Source organism: Tiliqua scincoides, chromosome 4, assembly GCF_035046505.1.
Source record: "Tiliqua scincoides isolate rTilSci1 chromosome 4, rTilSci1.hap2, whole genome shotgun sequence".
Lineage (NCBI taxonomy): Eukaryota > Metazoa > Chordata > Lepidosauria > Squamata > Scincidae > Tiliqua > Tiliqua scincoides.
In genome coordinates, this window is record NC_089824.1 from 7,635,587 (window position 1) to 7,657,627 (window position 22,041).

General features: G+C 45.8%; 1 protein-coding gene and 1 long non-coding RNA gene across 2 annotated transcripts in view; one reads left to right on the plus strand and one right to left on the minus strand.

The window, feature by feature from the left end:
- COL22A1 (collagen type XXII alpha 1 chain) overlaps positions 1-22,041 on the plus strand; it is a 165,780-nt gene that overhangs the window by 13,287 nt on the left and 130,452 nt on the right. The gene's annotated exons all lie outside the window — the stretch shown is intronic.
- On the minus strand, positions 9,812-17,786 carry LOC136647690 (uncharacterized). The gene is made up of 3 exons (XR_010794290.1): positions 17,621-17,786; positions 11,567-11,646; positions 9,812-9,897 (listed from the first exon to the last, which is right to left on the minus strand). It is a non-coding gene; the product is annotated as an uncharacterized lncRNA (long non-coding RNA).

Here is a 22,041-nt window from a genome sequence, read left to right on the forward strand (position 1 = left end):
GCCTTTGCCAGTGTGTGTTTAGTGACAATATGGATGGAGAAAGCTCTGATGCAGAACAAGTGATTTGCATACCACTGCTTTGCTGAGGCGCACAGTGAATTGGAATCCTGTTTTAAAATCCTGTAGCTGTAAAACATTCAAAAATAGCAGGCAGCCAGGCCGGCCCATTAGAAGAAAATCCAAACATTGCAGTCTAGTAATACCTTCTTTAGCACCAGTCAGAATAGCACACTGCTGTTCCCACCTGCTTCCTGCATTACAAGGGGTCCTGGTGCTTCAACTAGTGATGGCGAGTGCACTGCTTATCTGCTAGATTCTGTGTTTTGTATGAATGGAGGAAGAGTCATTATGGTTTTCGTTTTTTTCTTTTTTGTCCCAGTTGTACTGGGTGCACCTTGAATTGCTGCCTGGCATCTAGGAAGGCTAATCTAATTAAACTTGCACAACTCAAGTTTTCCATCTTGTTATATACCACAGACTCTTGACTCCTTACATCATGCCCAGTCTTTTTCTATTCCTCTTTACCCCCACCCTATTTCTGCCTTCTGATGAAGTGTCCTGGACAACTCAAAAGCTTGCTGTTCACAGCTTTGTGTCATTTTGATTGTCAGCTGGCAATCGAGTGGCTCCGGATATGCTGATGTCTATCCTGCTTTCCCTGAAGGTGCCGCTTTGTTGACTGATGGCCTTGACATATTAGGGATAGGATTAGTGGAGTAAATAGTGAAAGAAATATTCTGTGAGTTTTGGACTGCAGTTATTGTTTGACTGTAAAGAGTAAAAACCACTGTATATAGTGAGACTTATTGAATAAGTTTCTGGAGGAAAAATCCATTACGGGTTACAAGCCATGATGTGTATGTGCAACCTCCTGATTTTAGAAATGGGCTATGTCAGATGCAAGGGAGGGTACCAGGATGCAGATCTCTTGTTATCTGGTGTGCTCCCTGGGGCATTTGGTGGGCCGCTGTGAGATACAGGAAGCTAGACTAGATGGGCCTTTGGCCTGATCCAGTGGGGCTGTCCTTATGTTCTTATGCTTAGAACTGCACTGTCAGACAGTTAGTGGATTCTATATGGTTAAAGACTGTCCTGCCATTCTTCTATGCTAAAGAGTTTGATTACCAAAGCCACCCACATGAAAGCCAAGCCAAACACAGATCTTAAATTCTAGGGCTCTAGTTGAACTGCACTGACACCTGCTGGCTTATTTTTAAATTTCAGGCGCCTTTTCCACAGAATTCCGTCACAACAGACACATAATCTGGGCAATACAAGATTTTCTTGACTCCTTCTTTTCCCCTTCATTTCATGGGCAATATAGTACAAGGTTTTATTGACTCCTTTCCCCCTTTTGCCTGGAGAGTCTTTGTAGGGGAAAGAACCGAAACTTGTTTTATAACTCACAGGTGGAGTTATTGAACCATTATTGTACAGCTTCAGCCTGGGATTTTGAATAGAGAATCCTTATCAGGAGCTTATCTGTGCTTTTTGAGTGGGAGTGGATGCATTGGGGCACTTTCAGCATGCAGTGAAATGTACAGCAGCATTTCAAGAACCATAAGAACTCTTGCACTGTGAATGTATCTGCGTTGATGGATAGAAGTGTTGGAAGGGGAGGAGGGAATCCACTTTACTAAGTTTTTGAGACACCAGATCTCAGACCCTCTGGCAGCTGCTTCTAGAGGCCAAAATCGAGAAGGCGCTACACCTCGCTTCTATCCCCCTGGCTTCAGATGGCACAGGTATCCTAAGAAGGGCCCTCTCTGACGACAGGGGATGTGCAGAAATATGTGGGCGAAGATGGTCCTTGAGGTATCCAGGCTCTACGCCATATAGAGCTTTAAAGGTTGTCACCAACACCTTGAATTGGTCTCGGAAGGGAATGGGCAACCAACATAGCTACCGGAGCAACGGCAAGACAGATTCCGCATGCCGAGTCTCAGTGATCAACCAAGCTGCCACATTCTGCACTCACTGAAATTTCTGAACCATTTTCAGGCGTAGCCCCATGTAGAGTGCATTACAGTAGTCTAGCTGAGATGCCACTAGGGCATGGATCACCGTTGCCAGATCTGACTGACACAGGTATGGCCAGCCAGCACACCAGCTGAAGCTGGGCAAAAGGCCCCCTGGCCACAGATGCCACCTTTTCACTCATGGACAGCTGCATGTCCAGGAGGACTCTCAGCCTGCAAACTTGCTCTTACAGAGGGAGTGCTACCCCATCCAGAGCAAGTTGTGGGTCTAATACCTGCATAGTCGCCTTCTGGAACTGGAGGACCTCTGTCTTGTCCAGATTTAATTTCAGTTTATTAGCCATCATCCAGGCCCCAGCTGCTTCCAGACAGCACTCCAGAACTTCATCAGAGAACTCCAGAACTCTTTTCCCCTTGGGGGAAAAGAGAGTTAAAACTCGGTGTCGTCTGCATATTGGTGACACCCAACTCTAAATCCCTGGATGACCTCCCCCAGTGGCTTCATGTAGATGTTAAACAACATAGGGGACAAGAGAGATCTCTGAGGCACTCTGCAAGTCAGTGGTCAGGGAGCCAAACAGGTGTCCTCCAGTCTCACCATCTTGGTCCAATATGTCAGGAAGGAGCAGAACCACTACAAAACAGTGCCCCCAGGCCTGAAGGAAAACATGGTCAGTAGTGTTGAAGGCCACTGAGAGGTTCAACTGGACTAACCAGGACACCCTCCCCCCATCTAGTCCCTGGTACAGGTCATCAGCCAAGGCCGTCTCCGTCCTGTGGCCCGACCTGAAACCATCCTGAAAGAAGTTCAGATAATCCACTTCCTCTAGAATTCCCTGAAGCTGAGATGCCATCACCCACTCAATCACTTTGCTCAAAAATGGGAAGTTGGACACCGTTGGACAGTCAGAGATTGTCTAAGACCATTGGGTCTAGGGAGGATTTCTTCAGAAGAGGGCAAACCACCACCACCTTTAAGGCTTTTGGCAGCATCCTTTCCTTGAGAGATGAATTTGCTATCCTCCCCCACAGTCTGCCACCCCCCCCCCCCAATGTAATAGCCACTCTGGGCAAGGGTCAAGAGGACAAGCAGCAGGTCTCTCACTCCAGAGAACCCTGTCCACATCCTCAAACTGTTTAAACTGAAAATAATCACAAATATATATTGGCAACCTTCAGTCTCGAAAGACTATGGTATCGCGCTCTGAAAGGTGGTTCTGGCACAGCGTCTAGTGTGGCTGAAAAGGCCAACCCGGGAGTGACAATCCCTTCCACACTGGGAGCAAGTGCAGTCTGTCCCTGGTCTGTCTCCCTGGCTATGGGCCTTCCTTCTTTGCCTCTTATCCTCAGACTGTTGGCCAAGTGTCTCTTCAAACTGGGAAAGGCCATGCTGCACAGCCTGCCTCCAAGCGGGCCGCTCAGAGGCCAGGGTTTCCCACCTGTTGAGGTCCACTCCTAAGGCCTTCAGATCCCTCTTGCAGATGTCCTTGTATCGCAGCTGTGGTCTACCTGTAGGGCGCTTTCCTTGCACGAGTTCTCCATAGAGGAGATCCTTTGGGATCCGGCCATCATCCATTCTCACGACATGACCGAGCCAACGCAGGTGTCTCTGTTTCAGCAGTGCATACATGCTAGGGATTCCAGCACGTTCCAGGACTGTGTTGTTAGGAACTTTGTCCTGCCAGGTGATGCCTAGAATGCGTCAGAGGCAGCGCATGTGGAAAGCGTTCAGTTTCCTCTCCTGTTGTGAGCGGAGAGTCCATGACTCGCTGCAGTACAGAAGTGTACTCAGGACGCAAGCTCTGTAGACCTGGATCTTGGTATGTTCCGTCAGCTTCTTGTTGGACCAGACTCTCTTTGTGAGTCTGGAAAACGTGGTAGCTGCTTTACTGACGCGTTTGTTTAGCTCGGTATCGAGAGAAAGAGTGTCGGAGATCGTTGAGCCAAGGTACACAAAGTCATGGACAACCTCCAGTTATCACGGTGCTGCCTGCGACACTGACCACTCCCTGGTGTGCAGCAGAGTGAAACTGCAAGCAAAGCGACTGTACCACACGAAAAAGGAAGGAAGACCTCGCATTGATACCAGCAAGATCCGGGATCAGAGAAAAGTGGAGGAATTTGCACAAGCACTTGAGGAATCTCTTCCAGGCCCGGCCGATGCAAACGCATCCAACAGATGGGAACATTTCAAGAATACCGTTTACAACACCGCCTTGTCCATATTTGGCAAGAGGACCAACAAGACGGCAGTCTGGTTTGAAGCCCACTCTGAGGAGTTGACACCAGTCATTGAGGAAAAGAGGAGAGCTCAAGCAGCATACAAGGCCTGTCCCAGTGAGTGCAACCTGCAGGTCCTCCGAGCTGCTCGCAGCAAAGTCCAGCTGGCTGCCAGGAGATGTGCTAACGACTACTGGCTCCAGCTCTGTTCCGAGATACAGATAGCAGCTGACACGGGCAACATCAAAGGGATGTATGATGGTATCAAGCAGGCCCTAGGTCCAACACAGAAGAAAATTGCCCCTCTGAAGTCTGCAACAGGCGAGGTCATCCAGGATCGGGCGCAGCAGATGGAACGCTGGGTGCAGCACTACTCTGAGCTATATTCCAGAGATAATGTAGTCACCGAAGAAGCGCTGAACAACATTGAGTGTCTGCCTGTGTTGGAGGAGCTTGACAGTGAACCAACCCTAGAAGAACTTCACGTGGCCCTGGACTCCCTTGCCTTTGGCAAGGCACCAGGAAAAGACAGCATCCCTGCTGAAGTCCTAAAGTGCTGCAAAGAGATCATCGTCACTGAGCTGCATGAATCACAAATAACTGACAGACAATTGCCAGAGGAACATCTATAGACTGTTGAAATGGAGTCCAAGTTGAGTCGAATCTGAGCAACCTTATTCACAAAATGCATTGTGAAAGCATCACAGCAGGTATGAGTGGGACAGCTCTGCTGGACAATGGCAGCAGAGAAGGAATCCTTCTTTGCCACTATCAATGCCACAGAAGAGGCATGAAGATGTAATTTTGCCTGGGGTCGGTCAAATTCGTCTGAGTCTTTCTCCGACACTGCTCTAGATGTCTGTTGAGCCTTCATTGCCCTAAGCTCCCCAGTAAACCAAGGAGCTGACTGGACTCTACGACCCACCCAAAGTCACACAGCTGCAACTTCATCCATTGCTCTGGCCATTTCCTCATTCCAGAGGTCAGCCAGACCAGTAGCAGGGAAAATTTCCAAAGTCTAAGAGTCTAAAGGTCTTCTGCTTGCTATCTCCTTCTCCCAGCTTCCCAACTGCCTCCACTGAGCAGTGGCTGTTCCTTTCTTTGCCCACTCCAACCTCCTCAGCCAGAGGCCCAAGTACTTGAAAGAAAGGGAGGGGGTAAGAATGTCCTACCAGCCACAGCAGGTGCTGCTTGCCATCTCCTTCTCCCAGCATATTCTCCCTTGTCCCACAATATTAGTTGTTTTCGGTATTTATTATGACTATCTTGGGTTACTGAAATGTGGAATATAAACATTTGATTCTTTGTGTTGGGAGTCATTATGGTGTCCAGACTGGTGGACAAGGACTGGGGAGATCCTTTGTGCTTTTCAGGTGCACCTGGATTGCTGTTCACATTTTGTCAGGGTGTTCTTCAAAAGTCTGCCTTCCTTCAGCTATTTACTTAGATTGTTCTGATGCTAAAGGAAGAAAAACTTTGTCTAAATCTTCCCAGTAGTGCATCTTTCTACACTCTTAACAAAGAGAAGGGAGAACATAAGAACAGCCCCACTGGATCAGGCCATAGGCCCACCTAGTCCAGCTTCCTGTATCTCACAGCGGCCCACCAAATGCCCCAAGGAGCACACCTGATAACAAGAGACCTGCATCCCGGTGCCCTCCCTTACATCTGACATAGCCCATTTCTAAAATCAGGAGGTCGCACATACACATCATGGCTTGTAACCCGTAATGGATTTTTCCTCCAGAAACTTGTCCAATCCCCCTTTAAAGGCATCCAGGCCAGATGCCATCACCACATCCTGTGGCAAGGAGTTCCACAGACCAACCACACGCTGAATAAAGAAATATTTTGTCTGTCCTAACTCTCCCAACACTCAATTTTAGTGGATGTCCCCTGGTTCTGGTGTTATGTGAGAGTGTAAAGAGCATCTCTCTATCCACTTTATCCTTCCCATGCATAATTTTGTATGTCTCAATCATGTCCCCCCTGACGTGTCTCTTTTCTAGGCTGAAGAGGCTCAAACGCCATAGACTTTCCTCATAAGAAATACTCATAAGGAGCATTGACCTTTGATGGCCTAAAACAGGGATGGAGGAGGAGGAGAAGGGGGAGGAGGAGAGAATGTCTACTTTGACAAATGTTGGCACCCAAGGAAAGGGACGGAGTTCAGCTTGTTGCCTGGCTGTGATTTACAGCCTAAGGCCACAGTTGTCCCACGCAGGCAAGAGGCCATTAGGTTTAATCCTGACACCCTTGTCCTGAGAGAGACAAAAGAGAAGCAGTGATGTCTTTTATTAGGCAGCTGTTGCTATACTCACTTTGTCTTGTTCATTCTCTGGGGCCAAGGGATTGCTTCTAAACAGCCCTTTTGCTAAATAGCTATTAGCTTTGACAGATGTGAAGCATGGCAGAGTCCAAACCTCTGATGGACATTACTAATGAATGTATCTCAGATTATTTTCTAAAGAGGTGTCAGAATGATCAAAGGTATTATCCTCCCACTGTCCTGTTCTACTCATTTCCCACCCCAGCATCTAAGTCCTGAATCTGGGGGGTCCAGATCCTGAAATCAGGCAAATGACAAGCTATAAGTCAAACAGTAATCAAGACTTGGCACGTTTCCTGGTTTGGAAATGCATGACTGGAGACATTTCTCCTGTGAATGAGGGTGGTTGGTAGTTCAGAGGAACAATAGATACTGTACTTGCAGAAGATCTGAGATTCAGTCTGGCATCTGCAGGTGGGGTGGATGGCAATCTGACACCCTGGAGAGCAGCCGGTATAATGCGGTGCAGATGGACCAGTGGTCTGTCTAGGTAAAAGGCAAAGGGCTCAATCCTATCTAACTTTCCAGTGCTGTTGCAGCTGCAATGCAGCCCCAAGGCAAGGGAACAAATGTTCCCTTACCTTGCGGAGGCTTCTGTAACTACCCTCCCACCACAGGTTATACCACACACCCCATTGGCACTAGTGCACCAGGGCTGGAAAGTTGGATAGGATTGAGCCCAAATTCATTTGTTCATTCATTTCTACTTGCAAAGCGGTGGTTAAAGACACAGAGCATCTATCCACAAAAAGTGACCGCAGACATAGATGGGTATTTGTCTGCAGTAAATGTCTGCAGGAACTGTTTCCCTGCCAAGGCACTACAGAGGGAGTGATGAGGTCCCTTTTCTACCGGGGGCCACTCTGCTGCCTATATTATAGTTTCTGTGTCAGTACTTGGAGCCCATTAAAATGTCTCTCTGTATGTAAGCCATGGACTGGCCAAGGAAGCAGTTTAAACTAGCGTATTATACAGTCATGCAAGGATGCCCAACAATTTGGTTGGAAGTGTTTATATATGTTCTTAAGGGCAACCTTGAAGTGGATCATCACAGTACGTCGAGCTGGATCGTGATTCTGGTGAAAAATTTTAAAGACTTTCCTGTAGCAGCTGGTGAAGCCTAGATGCACTGAGATAGCTCTGATTTGATGATTTCATGTGAATCCTACAAGACTGCCAAATTCCCTTCCAAAATTAAGACATTTCAGACTATCCCTAACTAGGGACAATCCTACCTGTAAGGCTTCCTGATAGAATTCCCAGCTGAGCAAGAAACTCAAGAAATGCATACACAGATTTACTTAACACTACCAGAGCAAATTACATGGCAAATTCTTCTCTTTCTTGGGAAAATAAGAGCCCAATCCACTCCCCCCCCCCATGCAGCCACACCAAAAAGGCTTGCACTGTATACAGCAGAAGGGCAGATGAGCAGGCTTCAGAGGGGAAAGGGGAATATCGCTCCATAAGCCTCCCACTTTGCAGTAGGTCTCCTTGGGCGCCAGCTCTGTAGCCAGGATATAGTGCGTGCTCTGGTGGTGCAACTTCATTGGCAGGGGGGATTTTGATAGATTGGGCCACTAGACATGCACCATACTTACACACAAAAGGGGGGAAAGAAATACTAAGAATGTTGTCGATTTGACTGTGTGCGAGACACAGAAGATGGAGAGGGTTGTGGGCCAATGGTGAGGGTTGCCAGAGGCCAAGGTTATCTGTCTATATCTGTTGAGGAAACTTATAGCATTTCAGAGATTATTGCTTCAGGCTAATGTGCTTCCAATACTCTCCTGGTTCAAAGGTGGGGGCACAGCAGAGCAGGGCTTGAAAGGCTTGTAGGAGGGCCAGCCAGTAGCCTTAGCTGGTGCCTGAGAGCGAGGCAAGGAAGTTGAGATTGATTTCCTGGGGGAAGGGTTTGCTGGGAGGCTTCCTAGCTGGTGTTGGAGCTGCAGTTTGCAGTAGTGTTTTGGGGGGAAGGGGTGGGGAGGAATGGAGACAGATCAGAAAAGAAGAGAGCAGCTCTATACTTGTCCTGGGTGTCGACAGGCACAGCAAGGAGTTCTTTGGCAGTGGAGGGAAGGGGTTGCTTTTTGCAGCACTCAAAGCAATTCACAAAAAGCCACAACAGCAAGTATGGGGGAAAGGCAGAACGATGACAGCACAAGTGTCTGGGGCCTGCTTTTTGTATCCAGGATCCCCATAGGGGCTCTTGTGGGCTGAGCTCATCAAGCTTCTTTCTTTTGTGTCTTCCTGGCTCATCCTTCCTATACCTTGTTCCCTTAGCTGCTGCTATTGTTCTGTTCTGCACCTTGAGGCAGGTTCCCTTGAATGCACATATATGAAAAGCAACGAATCAGGCAACAGTTCAGGCAAGTGTGAGCAAGAGTGCCTCTCTTACTGACTCCACAGACCATGGGACTGATGGGGAGGCCTCCAACTCAGGGGGAATGCTGAGGTGTTGATGCATAAAGCTCCTGGTCTCACAGTCCTTTCCAAGCACACACGCCTTTCCTCTGTGGCCAAATTATTGTCAACTTCTCCTCCTGCTGCTGACCTGTCAAGGCTCTTGCTGCGCAAACGACACGCAGCCTTCGGTCTGGACGTGACCCCCAGAAACCGGCAGCTGCTGGAGCATGACCTGAGCACACATCCCTCCGAGGCACGCTTACGAGAGGCTATTTGTCTTTATTTCATTTGGGGTATGTCAGAGCGTCAGCTACCACACGTTTCATGGCCAAGCTAGACGAGGTCAAGCTGTGCAGCAGCGGCAAGCCCGGGCTTCGAGGCTGGGCACAGCTGTGTCAGGGTCCCTTTTGGACAGAAAAGGTTCTGCTGCTCACAGAGAGAATTGAATGCAGCATTTGGTGTCTGAATGTGTGATTATTCAACAATTTAACTGCTTCATCTCTGGTTGTGTGACTTTCTTTTTTTGAAAATAATCATCACCAGTTCCAGAGCAGTGGCTCATATATACCTGTGTATGACCTTATATATATATTTACCTGCCTCTTCAGGATTTCACTTTTTGTGTCTCATCTTTACAGCCAACGTAGAATTTCTTTTTCACTTACTGCTGGCTGAAAGAGTTCTGATTCAAATATGAAGCTCAGACTTCTGCCTAATGAATTCATGGGAGAGGCCAGATTGATTTATTGTGTATATATTATAAATACTAGTGTTCTTTTTCTTTCTTTCTTCATTTTACAAAATGCCCATGCTGGCTAACAACATTGGGAATGTTCACAGCTGTCCTTTCCATCCAGTTCGGCTCTCAGTCACTGAGCTCAGAATTGAAAGACAATGGCGTTGTCCCTCGTTTTCCTCAAGGGGAAGGCACTCATGAGTGTAGAAAGGAATTCCCAAGCCAAGCTGATAAATGAATACAAAACAAGACAAAATGCTGCTTGGTGACTACTCCAAACTGGGCCTTATTCTTCTCCAGCAAGTCCCAAAATGAAAACAAATAAGGAAATTCTCCAACCAATTTTCCCCGCTCCTCAAACAAACAAAAAAACCATACAGAGCGTCTGCAGCTCTTGAATGCTCCTTTCTTCTTAGTGTAAACGGCCACACAAACATACCAAGATTGCAGATCCATTGGACTACATGTGCATTAGAAGCAAGGCACATCCAACCTACTAAGAGGTTCAATTTCTAGACACTCTGGTGGGAGAAGTGTGAAGACTATGAAGCATGACTATGCTAGAATCTCACAGTACGTTAATTGGGTTTTCATCAAGGATCCACAAAAGGCAGAAATAGGGTCAGGAATTTACCAGAATAGAGAGATGCGGGTCAAGGGGAATGGTGAATAAGTTTCCTTGCAAGATGGCTTGCCTGCCACCGTTAAAATGAGAAATGTTCAAATGAGCAGCTGCCGGAGTGCTGGGTGCAGGTTGTGCTCTTGGTTTAAGTGACACAGTAGTGACCTGCAGTCAACCCGAACAGTGGCTTTCATGAGTAGTGTGTGTGCCCTGGGCATGCCCCAGAACCCCCTGCGATATGTTGATATACCATGGTAGACATGAAAGTTCACCACAGGTATATCATTTTGGCAATCATTAGTTATATTCATATGGGTAGAAACTGCAAGAGGGGAGATTCCATGTGGACATCAGGTTGAAATTCTTGAGGGTAAGGGTGATTCAACAGTGGAACAGATTGCCAGGGGAGGTGATGGACTCTCCATCACTGGAAATCTTCAAGCTCAGCAGGCGCCTGCTGGAGATGTCCTAGGAGGATTTCCTGCTATAGGCAGGGGGTTAGACCAGGTGACCTTGTGGTTCCGTCCAACTCCATGGTTCAGTGATATCCTACCCTATCATGTGGTTTCTTGACAGATTGCATCAATGTCATCAGTATCTGTTTCTGTCCCCAAAAGCAAGGGGTCACTCTAAGCTCATTGAAATGGTAGCTTGGAAAGTAGAACCATTTAAAAAACTCCTGCAATAGAGTCATGGGACCTAGACAGTCTTCTGCTTTCAGAAAGACCTGTATACATTTTCCTTTTTATTTAACGGAATAGATTTCCCTGCTGACAAAGGCCTCTTGGTTTTTATGGAGAGTCAAAGTTAATGTGAGGTTTTATCCTTCTCGTAAATGACAGTCTTTTCTTGTTAAGAATCAACAATCTCTTGAGAAACCATTTGGCTGTAATTTCCAGCCTGACAAATTATATAAAGCAGTCCCACATTTGTTTTGTCAGACACCCGTTAAAAAAATAAATAAATTTCATTTATGAAGACTGGCTTTCTGAACTTGGAGTCTTGAACAAAATCAATGCAGCTCCTGAATGGATGGTCAGATTGTCCTTTTGATCTTCAGGGTACTGTAACACTAGAGGATTTATTTGTTTATTTAAAAGATTTAACATCCTACCCTTAACTTCAAGAACTTCCTAGGCTCCTTAGAAGAAGACAGAAATTAAAAATACAAGAAAGTGGAAGAAATACAGCATTGAAAGTGATGGCAATCAAACAGTCCATGAATAATAGCAGAAACTGAATAAAAAATGAAAAGTGCAAACAAATTACCTTACCTGGTGTCAATAAGTCATCAGATCTGGTGCTGGGAAAGCCTCCCTGGAGACTCTTTACAATTGCTTGCTATCAAATTTGCCTGATGAAAGGGGGGAAAAAAAAGATTTCAGGAGCTTCTGATCAGATAAAACATTCCACCAAGGAAGTTTGCAGGAAGCCAAAAGAGTTGCATCAAAGGCCAAACTGCACAGTATAAGAAATGCATTGCAGTAGTGTAACAAAATGGTGTAAAAGTTGCCATCTGAATCTTGGGTTCTTATTTGCCCTCCATCCTGACATTATTATATTCTGAATTTGTCCATGCTTGGCAATGGCCAGCCAATGGTGTGGAATGGCACAATGTACAACTTGATGGCTTCAAGACATGGGGAAAATGCTTATGTACGTTACAGAGGAAGAGAACTTGCTTCTTTGAGCCACAACCTTATGCTCCTATTCCTCAGGACGGTTCTGTTCAAACCCATGTAGAAGTGCAGCTGCTTGTTGCAATGGTTGTGCACCCCCAATAGGGGCAACAACTCCTTTATGCACTTAAACTCCTCTCTTGTCCTCACAGAGGCCTGCACCGTACCTTACTGAAGCAGCATGGAACCCACTTCCCAAATATTCAGTAGGACACACCTCTAGTAAGATCTGTAAGAAAGTACCATATAGTGAGCCCAATGATATGGTTGCTTGCTTGCATAGCTAGAGGGGGTGCAAAGCACTAAATTTTGCAGGGAGCCTCACCGCAGCATGCAAGGGACCCCATTCCTCCCCTTCAAAGCCATTCCAGGTGGGGGAAGCATTTGCCTCTGTTTTGCTTCCACCGCCTGGAATGGCTCGGAAGGGAAGGAGGAAGTGCTCCTTGCACGCTGCAGTGAGGCTTCCTGCAAAACTTAGTGCTTTGCACCCCCTCTAGCTACACCATTACATGTCAGTGTCACTCTTTCTCTGGAAGCTGCACAGTCCTCACTGTGAGCAAGTAGCAAACATTGGGGAGGATCTTAAGGAATCAATGACTAGAGAAGGGAAAGTAATGTTTAATCTGTACTCCAGAAATGTTGTGGGCTGATAAGACATTCCAGTTTTGTGCCCAAATTCTAGCCCTTATTATTTCAGCAGTGCTTTTTTGAATCTGTGCATTCTGCATTCCTAGGAAGGGAGGAAAATGCCCATCAGAAACTGATCGATTGCCCAAATGCCTTAGGTTTCTCTTGTAAGCTCCCTGGCTCTGTTCTTGTGAAATTTGACAACTACATATGTTCAACATTCACTAGTCCCTGAAGGGATCTTTGACAGATGAAGGCTTACTTACTCTTGAAAGGAAACAAAACCCAATTTGTGCCAGTCTGAAATGAAAACTTCCATTTAATAGAATCCTGCGGAGAATAAAGTCCTTGTAGAGATGCTGACATCTCTTTGTTTTAAAGTTAGGATTTAGAGATGTTACAGGAAGGGAGAACTGTGTACATTCCACAAGTGTAATAGGAAAATGTTTGCAGGGCTGGCCCATTTATGAGACCAATTGAGGCATCCACCCACTCATTTCGCTGTTCCTCCTCGTCCTCCCACTCCCTGGCTTGGAAAAGGAAGAGGGAGCAGAGTCGAAGAGGAAGTGTTGCTTTTTCCAAGTCAGGGAGTGAGAGGAGCAGAGTTTGCACATTATCAGGTGCGGGGGGGGGGGGAGCATTTGGCAAACAGCCTGAGGTGTCAGGATGTCTTTGGCTGCGCCTGATTATTTTTGTCATTGTTACACATCTCTCACCATACAAAGAATTCTTTTCTGAATCTTCTTCCTCTTACATGTTTACCTGCTGGATGCTGCATTTATTTGTCCCGTGAACACCTGCACTGCTTTAAAAGCAGAGTGAATGTGTGCATTTGATTAGCTCTATGATTGATACAATTATCCAATCATGTTATCAGCAGTTCAGAATGACCCTCACCGCCTCAACATGTGAAATGATCTACACCAGTGGTTCCCAAACTTTTTCAGCTGGTGGTTCCCTTGACCTATTTGGCCATTGGCCAAAGCTCCCCATTAGGGCTACAATCCTATACGTTATCCAGAGCAGTGGGTTTTTCACGAGGATTCTGTGACTCCTTTGGCTCCTTGGTGGCTCTTATCCCTGGGGAGCCATGGATCACAGGTTGGGAACCACTGATCTACGCAAATCTTCAGGCCAAACCAGACAGTATGTGAAATATCTCATTTATGTATTGCTTTGTTTTCCCATTAAAAGAGCAGCTATGGATGTTGCTTTGTATTAAGTCACATCTTTGGTCCATCAAGCCAAGTGTTGTCTGCTCTGGCTGATAATGCCTCTCCAAGGTCTCCAGCAGAGGTCGTTCTCAGAACCTTTTAAACAGCCATGCAAGGGATTGATTGTGGACCCTTCATGCACAGAATGTGTGGTACCAGTGAGTGAAATGAAAAAGAAGGTAAAAGTAATGAGTCCCCTTTGTTATTCATATGTGTCATCTTCTACTGCCATCTCATGTGCATTCTGCAAAGGCAACAATGCACAGCCAATCTCTTTCTTGAGGGGAGGAATGAGGAAGCATCTTAGCAAGGGTTGTAAAGGTGGGGATTCTAGGAAGAGAAATAGGGAGAGGGTTGGTGAGATGACTACCCATCATAGTGATCTTGTAATTGGCTTAGAACCCAATCCTATCCAACTTTCCAGTGTTGATTCAGCTGCAATGCAGACCCAAGGTAAGGGGACAAACATTCCCTTACCTTGAGGAGGCCCTCATGACTGGAGGAGGCCCTATTGAAGCATGCAGTGTACACCCTATTGGCCCAATTGTATTAGCACTAGAAAATTGGATAGGATTGAACCTTTAATGGTAGATTGAACTAGCCTTAGGAGCTACTTTTGTTTGAAAAAGTTAATAGAGATTTCTTCTTTTTTCAGACTTGTCAAAAGTCCTACCATAATGATGGAATAAAAGATGTTGGGAAAACCTGGCAGAGGGGGAGGAGGGGATTGATCTCTCTGAAAATTGTGAAACTACCCATAATTTGATTTCAGTTGCCCAACCTCTAAACTGGCAGAGAGGACTCTGAAATAATTTCAGAAGGGCTTTAAATTTTCATAACTGGTGACACCTCTGATCTTGTCTCCTCTTGAAATGCTGTGACTTTCCGAGCCTTGTGTTATTGCTCAGTTTTGCCTGGGATCTGGGAGGAAAGCAGGAGCCAAATGAGAATAGCAGCTGTCGGCCTGCTTTGCCTCTAATTTCGACTCTGGAAATAGCACTTAAACCAGAACTCCAGCTGGCTCTGATTGATATGCTGCCTGACTGGCACTCACTCCGTACAGGCACAAGTGCCTGGGCTGTGAAACTCACAGGCTTAGATTTTAGAGGAAGGCACTCAGTCGCCATAATTGTTTGCTCGTTCCTTATAATTTACAGCAGATGAAGCAGTGTTAAAACACTAACGGGTTCCAGGACTGCTCAAGTGGTTTTATTCCATCTTCCTTTTTTAATTTTTTTTAACTGTAGCTTAGTTGTTTTGTTTAGTTACTTAAAAGGGGTGTGTGTATGTGTGTAAGACTTTGAGATGGGTTGAAGAGAATTTTTTTACAGTGATTAGATTTATAACTCACATTTATCATGCAGATGCACAGTAATTAACAATTGTTTGAGGACCAGAATGCTTGTGTAGAAAAACAGACTATTTTAATTTCTAGAGAAGGAGACATGTGGCCAATAAACTTCTAAAATAAAGTCCTTTCTGCTCCGTTGCCACTAAATACTTGCTAAAATGAAAAACTGTCTCAGAGGTTTATTTATTTATTTATTAAAAAAATGAATAGTCTGCTCTGCCATCTAGCTTACAACAGAATACGTGAAAACAGTAGATAATCAACAATCTGTTACAGCAAGTTTGGATTTTTGTCTTAGGATGGGTCCAGCATGGACCATGAGCCTGTTACCCTGAAGAAAAAATGAGGTGAAATTTTACCTCATGCTGGAGAATGTATATGGGGTGCCCAGGGGTGTGCAGACCAGTGTGAGAAGTAATTCTGGAAGAGGGAAGGAGAGGCAACATGGTGTGGCCTCTCTGGTGCGCTATCAAGTATTGCCGGCCTTTCCCTCCTTTAGCCGGCAGCAGGGAGTCACTGCCAGATGATTGGCTGGCTAGCCAAAAGGGGGGTGGGACTGGAGAGCTCCTCTAGCGCACATGCGCTGGAGGAGCTCAGTCTGTTCCTAGCGAGCAACCCCCACCTACCCGCCCTGTAGCTAGTCTGGGATGAGCTGGTCGCTCTCCGAGGGCTGGGTAGGAATTTTTAATCACCATCTAAATTGGCTCTATGATGGTGGTTTTTTCGCCTACCTCAGTCTGGCTGTGGAGTGGGTTTGGGTTATGATATAGGTATTTAACACCCTGGTCACTGGTGGTAGAAGTGCGGGTGGGTAGGCAGAAGAACTTCTCGGTGTCCAATCTAAGTCAGCAAGGACAGGGGGTGAACCAGAACCGCTCCCATGATCCCTGACCGGCTCGAGGAAGCAGGCTGGCTAGCCCCTTGTTTGAACTTGGGGGCCTTGCAGGGGTGACCTGAAGACATAGCAGTTTGGCTGACTTACCCTCTTTGGGCGACATTGAGAGGCGGGCTTAATAACAATTGAGTTACGCCTGGAGTCGGGTGGATGCCCTATGAGATTGGGGGACGAAGACAGCTAGGACCGTTTCCCCCACGTAGAACCCCGCACTTGGGATGGGTTTTGTTTACCCCTTTGTTGCCCTGTTGCAAAGTGGCCCATTTTAATTCCATACCTGCTGCATTTATTTGGGGAATGCATGGTAATAAAAATTAGAGAAGTGGAGGTCCCAGTGACAATGGGAGCAAGTGGTATTTATTTGCAGGGTCCAGAAACATACAGGAGTAAATGAGTCATAACTTTGGAGCCTTGGAGCACAAAGAAGACTGACCCTGGAGCCTAGAGAGAGGGAATGCATTTGGGGGGAATAGAGAGAGGGAATGTCTAAAATGCATTTGTCCCTTGTGTAACTAATATATGCCATATTGCCAAATCTGGTTATCAACACAAATCAGGCACCCAGTAACATAAGGTGCTTGAACAAACAATGCTGGGCACCAATTGATCTTCCAGTTTTTCAGGATATAGGAGGCGGGGGGGGGGGGAAGAGTTATCTTAAAAATTTGCACCCAGATGTTTACATCTGTTGCATCACGTTTATGGATTCTTAGAGGTTGTAAAAGACTATTGGGGTAGAATTGTACCCCAGGGCCTACAGCATCCTGACACCTGTTGTTAAGAGACAAAACCATGTGAAGACCAAAGGGATGTTTTCAAAACCAGGAAAACAGGGCTCCTCATAGTATTCATAAAGAAGGTCCTTTTTGGTTGTTCTTGGGGACTGTGGTGTGATATACGTGCCTCTCAGGCATGTCGCTTGCAAGGCATTTAGGGAAATGGAATGTTAGTTTTCAGTGCTTGGATTCCCTGTGGTTGCATTTCTGTTTCATTGCACGTTTATTGATATGAATAACCATTGAGGAACAAGGGGAGACAGACACCTTGCAAATGGGGGCATTTGTTGGCCAGCTGATCATATTATGTCAGAATCCCATCAGTGTATCGTGTTGCCTATGCAGAATGCAAAACAGCAAAATGGCCAATCAACCACCCATCTCTGGCCCTGATTTATCTATTCTGCCGGGCAGTAGCTCATGGGATGTCAGGCCCAGGAAGGTCATTTGTAGATCCCTCTTTATTGAAGATCTCAGAGATTGAACTTGGGACAACTTCACGTCAGGGATGTGCTGAGATATACCCCAAGTACCCCCACCCCAGTAGATACCAGGCACTGTAATTAAGAAAACTGGAAAAATGGATTAGCTGTAACAAATCCAGTTGTATGGGGAGCACTGCAGACACCCCAACACGCTATTATCTGTTGGTCAGACCTAATAATCCAGCAAGTCCACTGGCAATTTTGCCAGTTAATTAAAGGCCACGGGACCTGGGACTGAATCTTTCAAGCTTCAGTGCGCTCGATATTAGAAGCACATAAGTTTCCATGGGGATGACCTCACCTCTGCCTCCCTGGTGCCCGGTCTTCTGTTCTTCGTCACCCTTCATTTCCTCAAATCAATTCCAGTTTTGCCTTCTTGAAAAGCCGACTGAAGGAAGAAGGAACTCGTGTTCCTCACTTCAGTGCTTGATAGCAAGGGAGGAGGCTTGTTTCTCTTGGCGAAAGAAAGCTGTGTCTTGGAGGAAAAAGAAATGTGTCACACTGAAGTGGAATTTCTTTGCAGGGCTGAGATCTTGTCCACTGTGTTCATGAGGACATCGTTCCTGGGCGTGTTGCCCAGTGACACTTGTATGCCTGTTAAAAATGAAATGCAGCTAGGAAACTGGAGCCATTCCACAGTCCCTAATTTTACGAGGACATAAAGACTCGTAATAAATACTGAGGACAACTTCAGAAAAGGAGCTGGGCTACAGCAGTTATATGGCAAGGGTGGGGATGCAATCAAGCTGGGCTCCTTCTTGGAATCCTGAAGTGCCCTTCTCATTTGTTTACAGTCTTTTCAGGGCAGTCTAATTACCCTTATTATCCAAAGGCTACTGAGATCATCATTCACATATATATCCTACCCTCCCTCCAAGTGGCTCAGCATTGTGTACAGGGTGAGCCCCCTCTCCCTTCTTCAGAACAACTTGCTGGCCAAGAGACAGCAATTGGCCTAAAGCTCGCTCTGTAAGATTCTTGACCTGAGCAGAAAATTGAACCCACATTCTTATATGTCAGTTTTAAGGTGCTTACAATTTTCTCTTGGAAAATTGGAAATTAATTTCCGTGCCATGTCAAAATCATCCTTGTTTTTTGAAATAGTTGTTATTGTAGTAGAATACAGTGCTTTCCAGTTAGAATTCCACAGAAAACATGATCTTTGTGTGTGCAGAGTTGCATGGGATGGGGTGCTCCTTTCCTCCCCTCATTAGTTCACATCACTTTAGGGTTCCCAAATAGCTTCATCTAAAGTATCGTGCAGAAAATTGTGCTCTCCTTGCCATAATCCTTGTAGGAGATTGTCAAAATTAAATATGGCCCAGTCCTATCTGCGGGATACGCTGTCGGACCCCAAGGTCAAAGACCCCAAGGCTGCTGTGTGGTATGCCATTGCAGGAGCCTTTCCACCAGTCTGCAGAGTGATTCACCACTGTGCAGTGCAGTGCAGACCAGCCACCAGCATGGTTTTGCTGGCAGTGGGGGTGAATTGTAGCGGGGATATGACCAGGACCGGGGCAAGTGGGGGACCTTGACAGCACTGGTGACCACCAAATCTCCATTTCTGTTCTGACACACCCGCTGCAGCAGTAGAGATCTATGCTCTCAAGAGATCAAAGAACCAACATATATCTGAGTAGACCCATAGGGGGCCAGGCAGTGGCTGGAAAGATATAGTAGCCACTGCACAGTGGCCCTGTATCCTGCACACCAGCAGGATATAGGATAGGGGCTGTAGCTGAAGGAAGTGAGCCAATACCATTACTCCTTTATAGACTGGACTAACCCTTGAAAAATTTATGGAATGTAATTCTTGCAACAGGCCAGCCATTTAGACAAATAGAACCTCCATATTCTGAGATAGCATCTCTCTTTCAGTCCAGTTTCTAGCAGAAACAATCCAGAAAATGTTGCAATAGGCCTAAAATGTTCTCCACTCACAATTTTGTTAGTGGTATTTTGAAGTGAGGAGAGCAGGTTGAACCTTATGGGCTGTGACCATTTATCCATATAATATCATAGAGTTGGAAAGGGTCTTCAAGGCAATCTAGTCCAACCCCCTCTAGAAAGAGTAAAATACTCTCTAGAGCATCTCCAAAAGGGCCTGTCAAAGGCTCCCTCCAGTGAGGGAGAACCCCACCTTTTCCCCTGGTAATCGGTTCCATTGTTGAACTGCTCTTGCTATTAATAATTTCTTCCTGATAGCCAACTGAAATCTCTCCTCCTGCAGTTTAAGTATATTAAAAATGTTTAATAAAACATAGTTAGCACATATTCCCCTCTTTGCTCTTTATTATTTTCTTTATTTTTCATATTTTAACTGCCCTTTCTCCTTCCTCCAAGAAACTCAGGAGAGTGTACGTGGTTCCTTTCCTCCTGTTGTTCTCACAACAACCCTGTGAGGTAGGTTAGGCTGAGAGTGAATGTCACCCAGGAAGCTTCATGGCTGAGCAGTGATTTGCACCTGGATCTTTCAGGTCTAACTCCTGAACCGCTATATCTTTCTGGTTCTAAAGCAATATAGTCGACCCACTGTTGCAAAAGATTGAAGTTACCCCTAACTGTTAAACAGATTATGAAATGGAGGTGTTCAACACAATGCAACTGTATGGAAGATATTGTTCCCTCAGAAAGCCCACGTTTCTGGCAAAAGGATACAAAAATCATCACTCCTACCACAATCTACCCAAAAATAAATAAATAAATAAATAAATAAATAAATAAATAAAACAAGTAGAAATGTTGACGGAATGAATTATTGGTATATTGTTAACATCTATACCAGTGGTTCCCAAACTGTAGGTGGGGACCCACTGGTGGATCGTGTCCTGATTTTTGGTGGGTCCCTAAAGGGTGATGGAAAGATCCGATAACTAATTGCCTCAAGCCCTGAGGCTATTCAAAAATCAGAAACTGGAGCTGCTAATTATCCTGCAAAGAGCTCAGCTCCTGCAATTTGCATGTGTAAGTATGGGGAGATAAATGTTTCGGGGTCTTTTTTCTGGTTATTATTGCAAAAATATATATATAATTTCTTTTTAGGTCTCCTTTTATAAAAGTCTGGTAAACCGAGGTGGGTCCTGTTAGAGTGTTGTTTAGAAAAGTGGGTCCCAGTGCTAAAAAGCTTGGGAACCCCTGTTCTAGACTGTCAGTAATATTAGGGAAAGTCTGTGGCAAGAGGGGTAAGTGGCTTTGGAAGAGTTCAGTCTCTTCCCTCTGAGGTAAAAAATTTCCCTCCCTTTCCAAGTGGCAGTTAATGACAGTTGGAACACCTGGCCCGTCTGCCAGTCATCACCACATATGGACCCCCACACACACTCACATCCATGGCATACAAAAGGGCAGAACAAGCTGTGCTCAGGGCTCTGTTTCTGCAAGCCAGTAGGAGGTGGTAGTCAACAGACTGTCCAACTGAGAAGCCAACCAGTGTCCTGGGTCAAGGCCATCGGGCCCCTTCCTTCCTACCCTCACTCAGACTCTTGGTTCTCAGAAGCCACTGGGACCATCAGTCTCTGGCTTGCAGCCCTGAATGTAACCAGACAGCTACCCCCTTGCTTTATTATTAGCTTTTTGTCCACTTCCTACAATTAAATCTTTTTTTTTTAGTTTTGAAAGAACAGTTGTGTGTGTCCTTTCGGATCGTTCTGCCAAGCCGACATATCAATACAAAGGGTCCTGTACGCAAACCATTTTGTGTGAGCTTCTTGGCTCAGATTTGGCTTAAAACACCAACTCACCACCACTTCATCTTGCTGCCTATGTGAACCAGGCCTTAAGGTTTTCCACGCTCTGCCCCAAGCAGACTTTGGATTGTCTTAAGGGTACCTTTCAGTCATTTCTGCCCAACGTTGCATATATGCAACAGGAACAAAATGTGTACACTGGTGGGCCAGACAAAAATGGGTTAAAACAACTTTACAGGCTCAGTTTACCCCAATGTATTCTTCTTCCAGTGGGGCAAATTCCCCTTGCTGAATATTATCCCATTTCAGAACTCAAGGGGTTAATCACTTTGTAATGGAAGACACATCACTTCCTTCCACACTGTGAGTTTTCTACAGACATTCCTCCTATCATGAAGTGTCAGTTGGACTTTGGAGGGATGCAAGTCTTGCCTCATGTGGAAAAGAGCAATGGTATCCTGGGGCAGCACTAGGGTAGGGCATTCTTGTGAAATGAGGAATTTGCGCACTGGATAGGAAAAGCAGAGCTGGGAAGGAAGCCCAACATTCAGCATTGGGGTGGAGATGATGTTCTCTTTGGGGTGTTTTATGGTGTTTTCCTATTGCTTGAGATTGATTAGTCACCATGCCTTCTTCTTGCATGGTGAGTCATCACTTTAGTATGTTGTCTGTTTTGGTGATAAATCCCATTCTAAAGCCTGCCTTTAGAATGGCAAAAGAAGGTCAGTGGAATGGGTTGCAAACAGCCCTATAAAATACAGGGACACTCTTAGAATGATCTCACTTTAACCTCCAAACAGCACTTTACCTTTATGTGAATGAAGTACATATTGGCAACCTTCAGTCTCGAAAGACTATGGTATCGCGCTCTGAAAGGTGGTTCTGGCACAGCGTCTAGTGTGGCTGAAAAGGCCAATCCGGGAGTGACAATCCCTTCCACACCAGGAGCAAGTGCAGTCTGTCCCTGGTCTGTCTCCCTGGCTATGGGCCTTCCTTCTTTGCCTCTTAGCCTCAGACTGTTGGCAAAGTGTCTCTTCAA